The sequence below is a fragment of the Leuciscus leuciscus genome (genome assembly GCF_965113295.1).
Source record: "Leuciscus leuciscus genome assembly, chromosome: 21".
In the NCBI taxonomy this organism is placed as follows: Eukaryota; Metazoa; Chordata; class Actinopteri; order Cypriniformes; family Leuciscidae; genus Leuciscus; species Leuciscus leuciscus.
The window spans coordinates 1,505,480-1,525,643 of record NC_138745.1 but is presented as its reverse complement, the minus strand read 5'-3'; the positions used below and the strand labels follow the sequence as shown (position 1 = coordinate 1,525,643).

The window sequence follows — 20,164 nt, the reverse complement described above, 5'->3', positions numbered from 1 at the left end:
TTTTATGATGGACAGATGCACTTTTATGATGATAGATGCACTTTAATGATGATAGATGCACTTTTATGATGGATAGATGCACTTTTATGATGGACAGATGCACTTTTATGATGGATAGATGCACTTTAATGATGGACAGATGCACTTTAATGATGGACAGATGCATTTTTATGATGATAGATGCACTTTAATGATGATAGATGCACTTTTATGATGGATAGATGCACTTTTATGATGGACAGATGCACTTTTATGATGGATAGATGCACTTTTATGATGGATAGATGCACTTTTATGATGGATAGATTCACTTTAATGATGGACAGATGCACTTTTATGATGATAGATGCACTTTAATGATGGATAGATGCACTTTTATGATGATAGATGCACTTTTATGATGGATAGATGCACTTTTATGATGGATAGATGCACTTTTATGATGGATAGATTCACTTTAATGATGGACAGATGCACTTTTATGATGATAGATGCACTTTAATGATGGACAGATGCACTTTTATGATGATAGATGCACTTTAATGATGATAGATGCACTTTTATGATGGATAGATGCACTTTTATGATGGACAGATGCACTTTTATGATGGATAGATGCACTTTAATGATGGACAGATGCACTTTAATGATGGACAGATGCATTTTTATGATGATAGATGCACTTTAATGATGATAGATGCACTTTTATGATGGATAGATGCACTTTTATGATGGACAGATGCACTTTTATGATGGACATATGATGGGCAGATGCACTTTTATGATGGATAGATGCACTTTAATGATGGACAGATGCACTTTTATGATGGATAGATGCACTTTTATGATGGATAGATGCACTTTTATGATGGATAGATTCACTTTAATGATGGACAGATGGACTTTTATGATGGATAGATGCACTTTTATGATGGATAGATGCATTTTTATGATGGATAGATGCACTTTTATGATGGATAGATGCACTTTAATGATGGACAGATGCACTTTTATGATGGACAGATGCACTTTTATGATGGACAGATGCACTTTAATGATGGACAGATGCACTTTTATGATGATAGATGCACTTTAATGATGGATAGATGCACTTTTATGATGGATAGATGCACTTTTATGATGGACAGATGCACTTTTATGATGGACATATGATGGACAGATGATGGACAGATGCACTTTTATGATAGACAGATGCACTTTATGGACTTCAAAACAGAAACAGCCATTCACTGCCATTATAAAGCTTGGAGGAGTCAGGAAATCATGGGGTAATTATCATTTATCATTCTTCAGAGATGGAACAAAATACGGCGTGTTCCACATGTGATCCTGCAGCGCTCTTGAATAAAATGTTCTATATGGAACCTTAAAGGGGTCCGTCTGGCGCTTCATATATTGACACTTTTAGGGGTCTTTATTTATTTATCTAATTATGTTTTATTTCATTTTTCATTTTAATTAATTTTGGGCTGTGCAACGACTAATCGCATCCAAAATAAAAGTTTGTGTTTACATAATATATGTGTGTACTGTGCATAATTATTTTGTATACATAAATACACACACATGCATGTATATATTTAATAAAAATGTGTTATTTATATATAACATAAATTATATATAAATATTTATACAGTATATACATGCATGTGTTTGTGTATTTATACAGTATATACTAAATAATTATACATAGTACACACACATATATTATGTAAACACAAACTTTTATTTTAGATGCGATTAATCGACACCACAATATATATATATATTTCATAACGCTTTGATTAATGAGACTTGAACAAACAATATTCCTCAGTGGCTCGGCCGTGGAAACGTCTCTATAAAAGAGTTGCGTCTCTAGAGAAGAGCTGTATTCTCTTATCGACAGCAAACAGAGCCAGGACTTGTGTTCTTCTTCTCAAAGATGCATGTTTCTCATGTGTCGTCGGGCTGAAACCCCACGAGGCGTCAGTCGGAGTCTCAGAGGATGAGGTTTGCGGTTTAAAGGGAAGACACCTTTCGCTGTGCCCACGCGGACGTGGTTATAAAATCAAATGCACAAATCTGTGCATTTCTGAACGCTTCGGTCAGAGCCGAGTCTTTAAACTCAAGGTGAACGACTCAAACCAGCAGAATGACGAAGACAGATGCAGCTGAGACTGTGTTAAGGTCCTTTAAAATGAGTCCGTTTCTAGACAGAAGTGTGTTGGGTGAGCTTTAGCTGCTTAATGTTAGGTCAGATTGTCAAGATAAAAGAATCAAAACATTGATCAACTGACTAGAAAACAAAAGGAGACATTAGAAAGACTTTTTAATTAATTTAGCATGCAATAAAACACCCAGACAGCAACATAGTGTCGGCTCAGATTCGGCCCAGATCCGGTACATGTGGATTCAATGCATGGGCCAGATCTGGGCAATGAAAAGTGAATAAATATGCAAAAACATCATAAAAGTGATCCACACGAGTATATTGCAAGTCTTCTAAACAGATACGATAGGCTAAGAGTTACAGACTGAAATGTAAGACATTGTTACAGAAAATCTTGACATCTGTAAGACTGGATGAACTGGAAGAACTGGAAGAGAGAGCTACTCTCTGAGAAAACAAAGGAAATTAACATTTGAACTCTCTTGCTATATTACCAACCCCATTCGAGACACGATCACACGTGAGTTGATCACCTCCCAATTTACACATCATTCCCTTCACCCATCCCTACCTGAATTCACCCAAACATCTACACTCACCTCAAGGATTATTAGGAACACCATACTAATACTGTGTTTGACCCCCTTTCGCCTTCAGAACTGCCTTAATTCTACGAGGCATTGATTCAACAAGGTGCTGAAAGCATTCTTTAGAAATGTTGGCCCATATTGATAGGATAGCATCTTGCAGTTGATGGAGATTTGTGGGATGCACATCCAGGGCACGAAGCTCCCGTTTCACCACATCCCAAAGATGCTCTATTGGGTTGAGATCTGGTGACTGTGGGGGCCATTTTAGTATAGTGAACTCATTGTCATTTTCAAGAAACCAATTTGAAATGATTCGAGCTTTGTGACATGGTGCATTATCCTGCTGGAAGTAGCCATCAGAGGATGGGTACATGGTGGTCATAAAGGGATGGACATGGTCAGAAACAATGCTCAGGTAGGCCGTGCGCATTTAAACGATGCCTAATTGGCACTAAGAGGCCTAAAGTGTGCCAAGAAAACATCCCCCACACCATTACACCACCACCACCAGCCTACACAGTGGTAACAAGGCATGATGGATCCATGTTCTCATTCTGTTTACGCCAAATTCTGACTCTACCATCTGAATGTCTCAACAGAAATCGAGACTCATCAGACCAGGCAACATTTTTCCAGTCTTCAACTGTCCAATTTTGGTGAGCTCGTGCAAATTGTAGCCTCTTTTTCCTATTTGTAGTGGAGATGAGTGGTACCCGGTGGGGTCTTCTGCTGTTGTAGCCCATGCGCCTCAAGGTTGTGCGTGTTGTGGCTTCACAAATGCTTTGCTGCATACCTCGGTTGTAACGAGTGGTTATTTCAGTCAAAGTTGCTCTTCTATCAGCTTGAATCAGTCGGCCCATTCTCCTCTGACCTCTAGCATCAACAAGGCATTTTCGCCCACAGGACTGCCGCATACTGGATGTTTTTCCCTTTTCACACCATTCTTTGTAAACCCTAGAAATGGTTGTGCGTGAAAATCCCAGTAACTGAGCAGATTGTGAAATACTCAGACCGGCCCGTCTGGCACCAACAACCATGCCACGCTCAAAATTGCTTAAATCACCTTTCTTTCCCATTCTGACATTCAGTTTGGAGTTCAGGAGATTGTCTTGACCAGGACCACACCCCTAAATGCATTGAAGCAACTGCCATGTAGTGTTGTTTTTGGCGGCCTGTTTTCATTTTAGTTTTAGTCTAGTCTTTGTGTCAAGCTGTCGTTTTAGTTTTTATTAGTTTTAGTCACGTTCATACTCTTTTTAGTCTAGTCAAGTTTTAGTCGACGAAAACTGATGACATTTTAGTCTAGTTTTAGTCAACGAAAACTGATGACATTTTAGTCTAGTTTTAGTCGACGAAAACTGATGACATTTTAGTCTAGTTTTAGTCAATTAAAATTGTATTTTAGTCTCTTTTTAGTAATGCAATTCTATTTAACCCAGTCAATATAGAATTTCAAACAAGGTTATCTTATTATATTTAGTATATTTAGGGCTGTGACGGTGGCAGTTTTTTTTTACCACCGCGGTAATGGACCAACTACCGGCGGTGGTTGGGGGGTTATTTAAAAAAAAATAAAAAATAATAATAACTCGTTTTATATTTCCACACAAAGACGCGTGATATAGCCTACCACTCTGCGCTTTGAGAGGGATGTGGGACACGAGCAGGAGAGAGACCATCGATCTCTTTATGATATCTTCATGTTTTCAACTTGATGTAAAATGGTCTGAAGAGCGAATTTTATCCTCCACAAGGGCGAAATATTTAGGCTATGTTTGAGATTGCGCTGCCAGAGAAAGTGAAACAAAAAATCACCCGCGCGTGTGAAACGCGCTTTATAACTAAACTTGACGCGCCTTACCATGTCTAATAACAAGCACAAACTGTTAAAAAGAATTTGACATGCAAGTACAAATGTATAGGCTATCTGTCCTACAGCGTTTTTCTACTTTACCACAGTAAAGAATACGAATATAATAGGCCTAATTAAAAGCGAACCAATGAAGAAACGTTTATAATCCCTTTAGAAAATTATAAACGTGAGTGAAGATTTGGGAAAAGTAACAAGAGATTCCATGCAGGGATGAGTCACGAATTTTGGATATTCGATTAGTTTATTTAATTATAGAATATCGAATAGGTTGTGCGATTATTCTCTAAAATAAAATCTCCATGTTCTGGTGCTGATGCGGTGACGCGTTCATGTAACCGGAGGATGACGCTGCCAATAACATACAGCTGTCACAAAGAACCGGCAAAAGTAATGATTATGAATGTGTCAAATATATCAATGAGACATTTTAATAGAATAACTAATGGAGTAATATTGTTAAATTCGCTGATAATCGGGTGACCAGATCGCAAACCAGAATTTAAAGCCGACAAAGCTATTGGGTTCACGCACAATTAACTCTCTCATTCGTCGTGACGTTATAACATTTCGTCTCGTCTCGTTTTGGTCAACGAAAATGAAGAGACATTTTAGCATAGTTTTTATTTTGTAAACCACATTTAGTCTCGTTCTTATTCGTCAACGATATTGCATTATACATGTATTTTAGTCATCGTCACATGACCAGCATTTACGTCTCGTCTCGTCTCGTTTTCGTCAGGTGATAACGGTTCGTTGACGACAATATTTCGTCATAATTTTCGTTGACGAAAGCAACACTACTGCCATGTGATTGGTTGATTAGATAATTGCATTAATGAGAAATTGAACAGGTGTTCCTAATAATCCTTTAGGTGAGTGTATATGGTTTAATATGAACTATTATCATACAGTGTTATACTGTACATGTTTGGTATCATTTGAAATGTCTCAGTGCGACTGGTACAAAGTCTCATTCCCACAGAAGTAAAACAGAAAGGTAATGAGGTGTGTTTAGATATCGTGTTAACAGCTGTGGGTTTGACCCCATGTAGATCAACCTCTGTCCCCAGTAAGTCTGGGACGGTGATTAATGCAAATTCCCACTGTGAACTCATGTTTACATCTGAAAAGAGGTTTCTGCCTTGGTCTGAGTATTTATGGAGATGCTGAAGAGGCTTGTGGCGATTTGTAGCTCAGATTAGCCTGTAATGCTGAGTGTATGCAGACACTCCGCATCATGTATTTTATAAACTCTCTTTATTCCAGGGCATTTGATGTTTTGTATTTATTATCTTTGAATTGATTATGAAATTGGCATGATACATTTACCTGATATAACAAATTGTTACATTTGATTTTATTCCGACTGACTCTGAAATTGTTTTCCCAAGTAGATTAAACGGTCTCGTATGTTACCGCAAGTTTTGCGTCAGATTAGTGACGACTAATATTTGGCACTGATTCAAGTGTACGTGTTTTGCAAAGACAAGAAGTGAATTTCCATTTAATATTAATTATTAATTCGTTAAATTTATATAGTGCTTTTCTAGGAACTCAAAGCGCTTTACATGGAAGGGGGAATCTTCTCAACCACCATTTATTTATTCCATATTTAGAACAGCAAATGCTTCTTGACCAACCTAAATCTGGGTGTGTCTTACCTCTGTTTTAATTTAATGTTACTTTAGATAAGTGTACGTGGGAAACCACGGCATGGCCAATCCAAAACTATTATAAGAGAAGTAAAGGTGGTCAACTTATATCTGTAGTAGTGGCCATACCTCTACTGAAGTAAACGTTACTTTAATTTGAAGTGTATGCAATCACGAGGGCTATACCAGAGTATCTTTGATTGTGTTAGCGTGAATGCGACCGATCTCAGGTATATAGCAATAACCTCTGTTTAGTGACCGAATCTGACGAGCTTGTGATCGTGAGACCCGCATTAAACAAGGCGTGAGGACCTCTGAGCGACATATGAACGGGTAAAATATAAAGAGTTAAATAGGACAATCAAATGTATTGCTAAACTTAACTATTATATAATTGACCAATAACTAATTACCAATCTAACTTAAATTCGAGGTTATGATCAAATGGATTTAGAAATAAAATGGAGTCAGATAAAAGCTTAAATGGAATTAAATTACTTTGCCATGCGGAAAGAAGGGGTCTCTTCGCCCAGAAGAGAAATAGCCAAGACTTTCTTTATTATAGTGGGTTTTTCAGTCTGTTCCTCACACAAAGCCTCAGAAGACTTGAGTTATAAACCACAAGCCGTTACATTATATTATACTATACTATATGATATTGTATTAAATACTGTGGGGGCTGTTGAATGCTTGAATCTGATTGGTTGATGAACGTTCTAAGGTGTTCAGTTATATTCAGGGAAACTCACGGCTAAAGTAGTTCCAGCAGGTTTCGACCGCATTACAGCTCCATATCACTACGCCAAATGATTTCAGTTATTTCAGACGACAACAGCAAAAGAACCAAAACCCACAACGACACTGACCACGCAAATAAATACAGTAAACAATAGGATAAAATCGACAAATTATTTCCATGTTTTTTTTTGCCACAAAATCACGTTTTATTATGTACAGAAAGCACAAACTCTCTCTCTCCTGCTACAAACACACACACACACACACACCGTACAGACACACACTCACACAGAAGTGTGTTGTCAGCGCTGCTCTGATGATTTTATCAGTCAAATAGTTTAACAACTTGAAAGCTACATGACATTTCTCACTAGAGAGGAAATAACGGTGTTGTTCTTGAAGCAGATCAACTTACAGTTTCACTATTAGAGACGCTGATGCTGAATACTGTTGAGAGACACAGACTCACGTCATTTTCTCTCTCTCTCACTAATAACTGCATTAGTGGCTCATTCCAAACAGAAATTAGCTATATAATAAAATTAATAAATAATCAATTTAATTTAATCTTAAATATAGGCTATGTCATCATATGCAGTAAAAGAGTAAGAAAAATGTGTGAAATAATCCACGCAATTATTAGTGAATGAGACCCTTAATGTTCATATAACTATGATTTAAAAAAAACAAACATTTAAAGTCCCCGTAGTCAATCATTTTATCCCATAAAACTCATCTTTGATCACCAAAATGACATATTTAAACGTTTTTTCCTTGAACAAAAAATGCCTTAAAATATCTTGAATGTAACTCGACACCCTTGCTTCATTTAGTATGCGCAGTTCTATGAATATACAAATGAGCCCCGCCTCCACTCACTCACTCAGCTCAGAGATCCACTGGTTGACGATCACACGTTGATCTGATTGGTTACAAGGTAGTTTGTGACGTCAGAAACACCAGCGATTTCAAAGCGTGTTTTTGAGACTTTGGTTCACTGGTTCTGAGGCGGATCAAGGCCTTCAAATCACATGCATTTCATTCATCATCACTCATGGTGACGTATTTCATGCACATTATTTAGCATTTTGCTACATTTTTACTAACATTTTTTAAAGTCGGCATGAATTGAAAGTTGCGTGAGTCTTCTTTAGTTGTCCGGTTCTGATCGAAAGTTTTGTTTGAAATACATGTAAACGAAACATGTGATTTGGATTACAGCTTCTGGGGTTCATTCTGTATATGAGCAAAGTTTTTCTATGAAATGAAAACTCAGTGTGTCTGCAAAACATGAAAGATGTCAAAAAACTTGACCAAAAAAAGGTGCTTTTAACAAACTGAAAGGCAATCACACACTCAGTCTCTCCCCTCGCTAAGATAAACACAGCTGCCGTCCGTCTGAACGTGTGTGTGTGTGTTTGCAGTCTATAGAGTAAACCCAGGTCCACTGATGTATACTGCGCTGTTTAGTACTTTTTAAGTAAATAAAAACATGATTTATATATACAGATTATAAAGTGTATATGGTATTTTGAGACCACAAAAATATTGCTTCAACATTATTTTTGTCTTCAAGTAAAAGTACTAAAATCTTTACTATCATGTAAAATCTAGTCCCTTGAATGGAAGTTTGTTTCCGACACAGAATAAAACATTTTAAAAGATAATTGCGACTTTATTTCTCAGAAATCTTTTTTCACGCAATTCCGACTTTTTTCTCGCAATTCTGACTTCAAAATACGCAATTTTGAGATAAAAAGACGCAATTAATACCTTTTTTTATTTTTTATTCTGTGGCGGAAACAAGCTTACATTCCCTTGAAACAAGAAGCAAAGTTGCAAAAGATTACGTTTAAGTTTTTTTCTTTCTTGTTTTAAGTGCAAATCTACTGCATCAAATATCTGAGAAAACACTGAAGTGGAATTTAAACCTGGAAATAAAGATGATACTTGTTTCAGACTCTGCGCTCACTGAAGAGAAGTGTTGTAGAGATCATCAGAGGATTACAAGCATGCACGGTTCTCCTCTCGTTGAAGGAAAGCACAGATATGGAGTGTGTTTGCACGTGTTCAAACCAGTTGGTTTAAGCCACACCTTCATAAAGGCCTGCGCCAGATGGGCTGCGTTAACTTCCTCAAGCTCTTCAGATCTCAGGCAGTGTGACTCGTATGTGTGCCTCTCTATTCATCTCCGTCAGGCAAATATGCAAACAGCACACCTAGCAAACCAGACACGGAGCATTCTTCCAGAGTTCACCGTTTCTGAGCCTCTGGACTCACGTTTATCCTATTGCATGCATTATGTCGACAACATATTGCATTTATGCATATTGCCTCAGGATATTTTCTGCATGCATGTTTGTTTAACTATATCAGAACGTTATTTCTCAATGTTCCCTAAACGTTCAAAACATAAAAAAAATTTAAACGTTTTTTCTTGGTTATGTGAACATTAATGGAACGTTCCATTTTGCAAAGATCATGAAAATGTTACTTTTGATTGAACATTCCGAAACAAGTAGTAACATTTAAAAAACGTTAGAAGAGCATCCAAATGTTTACGTTTTTTTATTTTTATAAATAACATTTTGTTGTTAGTTCATAACTTTTGATGGTTCGTTTAGTCCTTTTTAAGTAAATAATGCTAGAAAAAAAAAGAAAAAAAAACCTTTTATGAATATTTATAATTACAGATTATATAGTGTATGGTGATTTCGAGAGTGCACAAGAAAAATTTTGCTTTAAAATGATTTTTGTCTTTAAGTTAAACTAGTCAAATCTAAATAGTCTTTACTTTGAAGTAAAATCTAGTTCCTTCAATTGAGAAGCAAAGTTGCAAAATATTAATTTTCACGTTGTTTGTTTGTTTTCTTGTGTGTAATGAGATTTACGCTTAAAACATGTAAGGAAAAAACTTCAAAAATTGAAAACCTTATCTTTGTTGGAAAATAAGCAGTGAACTAAAGGCACACTTTCTGTCTTTGTAATGAAACTCCAAACACACCCTCACCATTAAACTGTTTAACAGTCTTTGACAGTAACAGGCGCGGAGAGACAGATGAGAGATAACGTGCATTTCTCACACTAGACCCAGAAAGAGTTGTAGAAACAAACACAAAAGCTTTTATCTCGAAGGAAACACCTCACTTCACACTAATGGGTCCAATAAACATCCAGAATTACCAAAACATTCCTCGTCATGTCAGGAAGGAACACCAAATATGGCTGAATTCTGGCTTCCAGACAAGGAATTTTACAATGACTGCATATGATTCATAATGTTTGGATAAATTGAGCAGTTGTGAGGAATTCTTGTAAATATTACAGGGGAAGATCTGATGTGAACCGCTCAACTGAGTTAAACGAGAGATAAAGAAGCACTTCTGTCAATAACACTGGATATAATATTTACAGTTTATCATATAAAAGTACAAATATTATAAATCCTTAAGTTTGTAAGATCTAATGCCTCGAGACAAAGCTTTGATGAAGAATAATGCGCTTTAAAAACAACATTAAAATGGAATTTAAACCTGGAAATACAGAGAAATATTTCAGATTCTTACTTTTTTTTTACTCAGAAAGTGATACATTTCTGAAGTAGTAACAACGAAATGTCAAGTAACACAATCGATTAAACATGAAGTTTTGAGGTAGAAAGATGAAAATTTTATTTTCTGAAATAGTATAGAGTGGATTTAAAAAACAGATTTTTGCGGTGTAAATAATGAAACAAAGATAAATAATTGTAGAACTTTTGCATTGGAAACCAAAGTGACACATTTCAGAGAATAAAATAAGCTGTGTGCATAAGTGTTCACCCCCCGTGAGCTAATCATAGAGCTCATGTAAAACACACACATCTGTCCTCAAATAGACCTCAGATGTTCAGATATGGTTTATCTTTGTTTCATCTCAAAAATCAAAAACTTTAACAAGGGGATGCAGACTTTTGCAGCCGGTGAGCGTTGTGTAGTGAACACTATGTGTTTCCACTTCTAAAGCCCTATTCACACGGGATTCGTATTACCTGGTGACCTCTAGTCATTTGTAATAATTGTGGAGGTTGTCTGTGATCTTAATCCCGTGCGAATCGGCCATGTCTATAATTCGTAAAGTAAAAATTCCCCTGCAAATGACCAACCTCTTTTTTCGTCGTATATAATTTTTTCAAGGTTTTTGCTTTTTTATCCATCTTTCGCTGCGTTGGAGTGTTTTGATAGTATTTTGGGTGTTGGGTCATATCGCTATACACACTACGATACAACTATACAATTTGCAGAAAGAGAAAGACTAAAAGAGTGATTAGATGGAGATTGATGACATGTATCAGCATGCGGTAAAGAACATTCTTCTGGTTATGATATATCATACAGCTAGACCTATAATAACGACAAGGCATTTCCAAGCAATAGCCTATTGACATCACTTCCGGGAGATAAGTCAGTAAATCCGAGTAAAATCACAGGCTTCGCTGATCCCGTGCGAACGTGCCACACGAGATTCAGATGTTGGGGGGTCATTTCTAAATCACACGAGGTCCCCAGATAATACTAATCCAGTGCGAATAGGGTTAAAGCTCCTCTTTATTGTTGCAGATTATGTTTCTTGGTTTAATCTGCAGCGCAAGAGGAGGAAAAATGGCCGAACGGTGCAGGAAGAATTCTCTAGTGTGTAGCGATGGTGTAATTCACGGCAAAAGTGGCACAGTGAGGAACTATTCAATTCTTTTACACTCAAAATGATTATTTTTGTCCTTGTTGCAAAAGCAGAATCACCTCTATTGTTAATGTTTGTCTCTATGATTTCACACGCATGTATTCTTCCATTACAGGTGGTGTTAATGACGCTTTGTGTGTTTTTGGGCCTAATAGAGATGGTACGATAGCCAAGTTGATTGTACTTAAAAATTTAAGGCAGCAACGTTTTTTTATTTTTTATTATATTATGAATCTTTTAAACCGAAAAAATTTAATAAAAATTTTAAACCAATAATCTTGTTTTTGCTATAGCAACAAATTACATTTGTTTTGTATATAAATATAAATGAAGCACAAGTCTACGGACAAAAGTTGTTAATATCATAAGAAAATCCAAAATTTTGACCAGCAGAGGAAATGAAATCAGTTATTCATATAGAAAATCAGTTACAGATAGAAATCAGATCTAGATATAAAACACAGGTCTCAGCAGCAACAGCTCTATGTTTTCCATCTACGGACACTTTGTTTGAAAAATACCAGCTGAGAAACACAAACTCTTCCCACTGAGAGTCTTCCCACACACACACACACACAACACACAGGCCGAGAGACAGAGAAAACACACACTAACAAACATCACAGTCTGCAAACGTTTCATTGTGTGTCCTAACCAGCCGCGACGGCGACACGAGAGTGTGTGTCCTAACCAGCCGCGACGGCGACACGAGAGTGTGTGTCCTAACCAGCCGCGACGGCGACACGAGAGTGTGTGTCCTAACCAGCCGCGACGGCGACACGAGAGTGTGTGTCCTATCCAGCCGCGACGGCGACACGAGAGTGTGTGTCCTATCCAGCCGCGACGGCGACACGAGAGTGTGTGTCCTAACCAGCCGCGACGGCGACACGAGAGTGTTTGTCCTAACCAGCCGCGACGGCGACACGAGAGTGTGTGTCCAGCCGCGACGGCGACACGAGAGTGTGTGTCCTAACCAGCCGCGACGGCGACACGAGAGTGTGTGTCCTAACCAGCCGCGACGGCGACACGAGAGTGTGTGTCCTATCCAGCCGCGACGGCGACACGAGAGTGTTTGTCCTAACCAGCCGCGACGGCGACACGAGAGTGTGTGTCCTATCCAGCCGCGACGGCGACACGAGAGTGTGTGTCCTAACCAGCCGCGACGGCGACACGAGAGTGTGTGTCCTAACCAGCCGCGACGGCGACACGAGAGTGTGTGTCCTATCCAGCCGCGACGGCGACACGAGAGTGTTTGTCCTAACCAGCCGCGACGGCGACACGAGAGTGTGTGTCCTATCCAGCCGCGACGGCGACACGAGAGTGTGTGTCCTAACCAGCCGCGACGGCGACACGAGAGTGTTTGTCCTAACCAGCCGCGACGGCGACACGAGAGTGTGTGTCCTAACCAGCCGCGACGGCGACACGAGAGTGTGTGTCCTAACCAGCCGCGACGGCGACACGAGAGTGTGTGTCCTATCCAGCCGCGACGGCGACACAAGAGTGTTTGTCCTATCCAGCCGCGACGGCGACACGAGAGTGTTTGTCCTAACCAGCCGCGACGGCGACACGAGAGTGTTTGTCCTAACCAGCCGCGACGGCGACACGAGAGTGTGTGTCCTATCCAGCCGCGACGGCGACACGAGAGTGTGTGTCCTAACCAGCCGCGACGGCGACACGAGAGTGTTTGTCCTATCCAGCCGCGACGGCGACACGAGAGTGTGTGTCCTAACCAGCCGCGACGGCGACACGAGAGTGTGTGTCCTAACCAGCCGCGACGGCGACACGAGAGTGTTTGTCCTATCCAGCCGCGACGGCGACACGAGAGTGTTTGTCCTATCCAGCCGCGACGGCGACACGAGAGTGTGTGTCCTAACCAGCCGCGTGTCCTATCCAGCCGCGACGGCGACACGAGAGTGTGTGTCCTATCCAGCCGCGACGGCGACACGAGAGTGTGTGTCCTAACCAGCCGCGACGGCGACACGAGAGTGTTTGTCCTATCCAGCCGCGACGGCGACACGAGAGTGTGTGTCCTAACCAGCCGCGTGTCCTATCCAGCCGCGACGGCGACACGAGAGTGTGTGTCCTATCCAGCCGCGACGGCGACACGAGAGTGTGTGTCCTAACCAGCCGCGACGGCGACACGAGAGTGTTTGTCCTATCCAGCCGCGACGGCGACACGAGAGTGTGTGTCCTAACCAGCCGCGACGGCGACACGAGAGTGTGTGTCCTATCCAGCCGCGACGGCGACACGAGAGTGTGTGTCCTAACCAGCCGCGACGGCGACACGAGAGTGTTTGTCCTATCCAGCCGCGACGGCGACACGAGAGTGTGTGTCCTAACCAGCCGCGACGGCGACACGAGAGTGTTTGTCCTAACCAGCCGCGACGGCGACACGAGAGTGTTTGTCCTAACCAGCCGCGACGGCGACACGAGAGTGTTTGTCCTAACCAGCCGCGACGGCGACACGAGAGTGTAGCTGCGTTCACACTACACACAACAAAGCGACACGATACCATTCATTTCAATGGGGAGCGGGCGACTTCCGGCGACCGTTGGTGACTGGATGGGGCGTGTCTGGCGACACGACAAAGTTGAGAAATGTTTAACTATAAACAAACCACATATTTGAGCTTTAAACAACTACATTCTCGACTGAAAAACTCATATAACTACATTTCATGACACAATAACAGTAGTATTTTAGATTTTAAAAAAATCTTTCTGTCGATGGGGCGAGGGGCTGAGCGGAGAAGGATGATGACGCACGCTCCAGGCTTCACTCCTATTGGTTGTCGCTCGCGAAAGTCGCTCTTCATTTGCATAAAGTTAAACATTTCTCAACTTTGTCGTGTCGCCAGACACGCCCCATCCAGTCGCCAACGGTCGCGACCGCGTGTGTCGCCGGAAGTCGCCCGCTCCCCATTGAAATTAATGGTATCGTGTCGCTTTGTCGCGTGTAGTGTGAACGCAGCTTTACATTGCATTAGATACACATTTACATTCTTATCAGTTCTTGCTTTTCCTGGGAATCAAACCCATGACCTTGGCGTTGCGAGCGCTCTACTGTTTGAACAGGAAAGCTTAATTCTTGTTCTTTTTTGCTTATTTGCTCCAATGGCAAAAGAAAAAATTCCAATGACCTTCCAAAAGAGGAAAAAAGGAAGGAAGGAAAAAGGAGAAAGATGTCAAATGTGTGTCACTCCCTCAGCTGTTGAGAAACACTCAAGTTTACAATGATTTCATGCCAAGTATATGTTATAAATACATTACATTAATACATTATAGTACATTTAATACAATAAAATATATGTAAAAATGTTTGCTTAATTTGCAATGCTAATTACTGTGGAAAAGGGTCAATTATTAAAAGGACTAATAGATTTGAAAATGAGTTTGAAAACTGATTTCATTTCCACTCCTGGTCAAAAGTTTGGATTTTCTGATGATATTATCAACAATTTTTTTGATAATTAATTTATATGTATATACAAAACAAATGTAATTTGATGCTATAGCAATTTAAAAGGTTCATAAGATAAAAAATAATTTTTAAAAAACAAGAAAATAATTTAAAGTATAATCAACTTACACTCAAAAAACGTTTAAACCTTTTTTTAAGATTTACACAATTTAATAAATAGTAAAATTCCATCAAACTGATTTGAATAATCCTTACGTTATTAAATTGAATATTCAATTAAATTTGATGGAATTTTACTATTCATTAAATTGCATAAATCTTTATTTTATTTTATTAAACTTAAATTTTTTGGGGATTGTATACAAGTCATTTCAACTTAAATTACATTAAACTACATTATGTAATCTTATTTAACTAATTTTGATGAGTTAATGTAAAAACATATGTTGTCAACTTATTGATCATATAATTTTATACAGTGTACATATTATTTAGTTAGTGACTTAGTGACCAAAACTCTTCAAAGTAGCCACTATAGCCAGCAGTTTTATTTTGTGTTAATAATAATAATAATAATAATAATAATAACCAGTCAAAAGTTTGGAATAATTATGCTTTTTTTTTAAGTTTTCAAACTCTCTTCTGCTCACCAAAGCTGCATTTATTTGATTAAAAATACAGTCATTTAAAAAATATATTATTATAGTTTAAATCATCTGTTTTCTATGTGAATATATAGTAAAGTGTAATTTATTCCTGTGATCAAAGCTGAATTTTCAGCATCATTACTCCAGTCTTCAGTGTCACATGATCCTTCAGAAATCATTCTAATATGAGGATTTGATGCTCATGAAACATAAAAAAATGCAAGTTTTCATGTAAAACTTAATCACCAAATGAATGTTTATGGTGCAAAAAAGTGGACTTCCAAGAAAAAGGCAAAGGATTAATGCTAGAACAATGTGGAATGTGACCTTTTTAATATCCTTATGTTCCTCCGGTTCTCCAGGTACTTGCCCTACATTCCCAGATCTTAGAAAGCTTGTCCTGTACATTGAGATTGACTGTAAAGCCACTTCGGGACATGGTGCTTATCACAAGTTGCTTTTGTCACACAATCAACACCCTTTATATACTGTAGAAAGGCGGCTGCAATCTCACAATGCATACAGTGTTCTCAAAAACCTCAAACCACAGTAAGAGAAAAAGTATGGTTAATAATTATCGTGCTTCATGCTGGCAGCTGTACAGTAACACCAGACATAGCAACCGATATAGATCCATATATGTGCATGCATGCATCTGACATATATCAGCATTATTATACAGCAAAAACCCATATTGGTTCACCACTAATGTTTGGTTCGCCCACAGATATTAACCTCTGGTGCTCTTCACGTGTCGGTCAAAAATGCCCGTAATTATTTAATTTTTTTCAATGAAATGAATGTACTATATTTAAGTTTGATAATGCTTTTTTTATTTTTAGGGGATTTTATGGTACTAAATTATATTTACGCTGTATTTTTAATCCATTTATTCACTTTTTGAGCATATTTAATTTCTAATACACTGTTGTAAATGTTGAATGCTCTGATCTCTTTTTAAAGACGACACTTGGCAGATTATTGCTGAAGTGAGACAAGTTTTAAAAAGTGAACTTTAAAAAAGTTACAGAATTTTACATTTATTGTTATGGAAAATGTGCAAAAATACTATTTCCAATTTTTATATGAAATATATATTTTCAAAAACATGATTTACTCTAAAATTGTGAGAAAATCAAAGCCGCAAATCTAAACAAGTTGTGTTCAAAATTTGAGGTTGAAATCTCAAAAATGATCTTTCAGTGAGATGTTGTTCGGCTGCAGTACCAAACGCTTCCACTAGAGGAAACTCAACTTTATTCATTTCCAATGCGCTCATTTTTGACCGTGAGGAGCTCAAGTGTGACTATTGTTTTTTTTCAGGACCATTTAACCTTTATGAATCATGTCCATGATTTTATTTTTGTGTGTTCACATAGCAAGTGCGAAAACCGTTACCAAGTTTCGTATCATATCATATCGTATCGTATTCGTATCGAGGAAAAAAAAAACGTAAAAATGTTTGGTCAAAAATGACATACAGTAAGAGATTAAAGAGATCATCATGAGATCTGTAGTGAAGACTGCATCACTGATGCAATCATTAGCTGTATTATTGGTAATATTCATGCACACAAATGCATAATTAGATAGATACTATCATCATTTACAGTGAGTTGTGTAAATATGATCCGTATCATATGACATTCTCAATAGGCGTGACACCAAACTCAGCAATCCAAACACGCATTCAGATTTACACAATGACTAGCAAAACAAGCCGACTTCAACAGGAAGTGTGACACAAGGACCAGCTTTTGCTTTCCAAACACACAGTGTTTGAGCACTATATTTCCTTCCCAAGTTATCATAAGACACTGGTGATGAGCGAAGCCTCGCGAGGGGAATTCACACCGCCTTAATGCAGAAGTGAAACCCAAAAGATTATTTAGAGACAGAGATTCTCCCATTGTTAATGGGAAATGCAACAACACAAGGTCAATAATTGGCACATTATTAGCACTTTAAGGCTTTATTATGGTGCGTTTTTGCTCACGTGATTTCAGTTTCATGTGAAACGATCAGTTTATATCGACTGGCAACAAATCAACACATTCTCAATCAAAAGTCATTTTGCTACATAGTAGTTTTCCTGGTCACACTTTACAATAAGGTTCATTAGTTAACATTAATTAATGTATTTACTAACATGAACTAACCATGAGCGAGCAGTAACACTTTATTTTACAGTGACCTTGTTACTGTTACATGTACTTGCCATAGTAATAACTATATAAATTATGCATAATTACATGCAACTAACCCTCAACCAAACCCTAATCCTACCCTAACCCTATAAGTACATGTAGATGCTTAATATTACTCAGTACTTAAAGGTCCCATTGCATGAAAATTTCACTTTGAGGTTTTTTAACCTTATTATGAGTTCCCCTCCTGCCTACGGTCCCCCAGTGGCTGGACGTTTTGATGGGTGTAAACCAAGCCCTGGGTATTTTTGAGAAAATGAAAGCTCAGACGGGCGGATCTAGAAATCTTCCCCTTATGTCGTCATAAGGGGAAAGGTCACCTCCCCTTTCTCTGCTGGCCCACCCATGAGAAAATGAGCTGCGCGAGCGCGATACTGGTTTTTCCTCGAGAGACATCATGGCTTGCACACGAGTGGATCATGGAAGTTGCTCAGTGTTTGGATGCACAAATGAACACAAAAGTATTTTTTTAGTTCCTTCATCCGAGCCTCTGAAGAACCAGTGGATTATGTGGATTTCTGATGTGTAATTGTTCATGTTCAGACAGATAATCTTTCTCTCAAAGTTGTTCAATACTGTTTATGCATCAGTAAATCAAGCCAGTGACTAAACGATCAACTTCACATCGTTTCTCTTAGTAGGATGAAGATAATCTTACTTAAACTGTGATTAATATATATATATACAGAAAGCGATCAAAGAACAATCCCTTTCCAATCACGCCATCGTTACTGTTCGTATCACTGTGATCAAGAGCTGAGATTCAGATATGATAATGAGCGTTTGCTTTCTGACCAATCAGAGCGGAGCAGCTCTCAGAGAGGCGGAGCTTAGAGAGACTGAATCTTCGATGGAAGCGTTTCAGACACTGAGAGGAAAGAGCTGATGGTGAAGTGGAGATTATGAGGAGATGGAAGTGTTTTTGAGCTTGAATGTAAACCTGAACGAGTAAAGCTGAGATTTGCTTTTCCTGGAGGAAATACCAGAGTGAATGTTGTTAAAGTTTTAGATAAGTTTAGATTTCAGGCTTTGGCTGTGTGTAAATGAAACAAACATTTGAACACATATACATCTATCTATCTATCTATCTATCTATCTATCTATCTATCTATCTATCTATCTATCTATCTGTCTATCTGTCTATCAATCTATCTATCTATCTATCATATCTATCTATCTATCTATCTATCTATCTATCTATCATATCTATCTATATCTATATATACATCTATCTATCATATCTATATACATCTATCTATCTATCATATCTATCTATCTATCATATCTATCTATCTATCTATCATATCTATCTTTATCTATATATACATCTATCTATCTATCATATCTATCTATCTATCATATCTATCTATCTATCTATCTATCTATCTATCTATCATATCTATCTATATCTATATATACATCTATCTATCATATCTATCTATATCTATATATACATCTATCTATCTATCATATCTATCTATCTATCTATCTATCTATCTTTATCTATATATACATCTATCTATCTATCATATCTATCATATCTATCTATCTATCTAAAAACATTATTGTTTAAATAAAAAAAGACAAAAAATTGCACAATTTGTGATGAAACTCCTGAAAAAGACTATGGGCCCTATTTTAACGATCTGAAACGCAAGTGTCAAAGCGCAAAACGCAAGTAACTTTGTGGGCGGGTCTCGGCGCTGTTGCTATTTTCCCGGCGGGATAAATGACTCTTGCGCCAGGCGCAAATCTAAAATGGGTTGGTCTGAAGTAGCTTCATTATTCATAGGTGTGGTTTGGGCGTAACGTGAAATAAACCAATCAGAGCATCATCTCACATTCCCTTTAAGAGCAGATGCGCTTTTTCCATAGCGGATTGCTATTATAACGGCGGATTTGCCAGGCGCGCGCCAGCAGCGGTTCACAGCCAAGGAGAGCAACGCTCTCGTCACGGCCGTAAAAGAGAGAAGTTACATTGAAATGGAGAAACCTACATTGAAATGGAGTAAATGTGTAAGCTAGATGTATGCTTTTATAATAAATTGTTTATCTATCTATCTATCTATCTATCTATCTATCTATCTATCTATCGTAATAATGTATGATTTGCAAAAATGAAAACTGCTGCTTCTGTGTAGATG

The 20,164-nt window shown here is 38.3% G+C and overlaps 1 protein-coding gene across 1 annotated transcript in view; it reads right to left on the bottom strand.

Annotated features, from left to right (window-relative positions):
- Positions 1 to 20,164, bottom strand: part of abcc3 (ATP-binding cassette, sub-family C (CFTR/MRP), member 3) — a 111,763-nt gene that overhangs the window by 87,394 nt on the left and 4,205 nt on the right. The gene's annotated exons all lie outside the window — the stretch shown is intronic.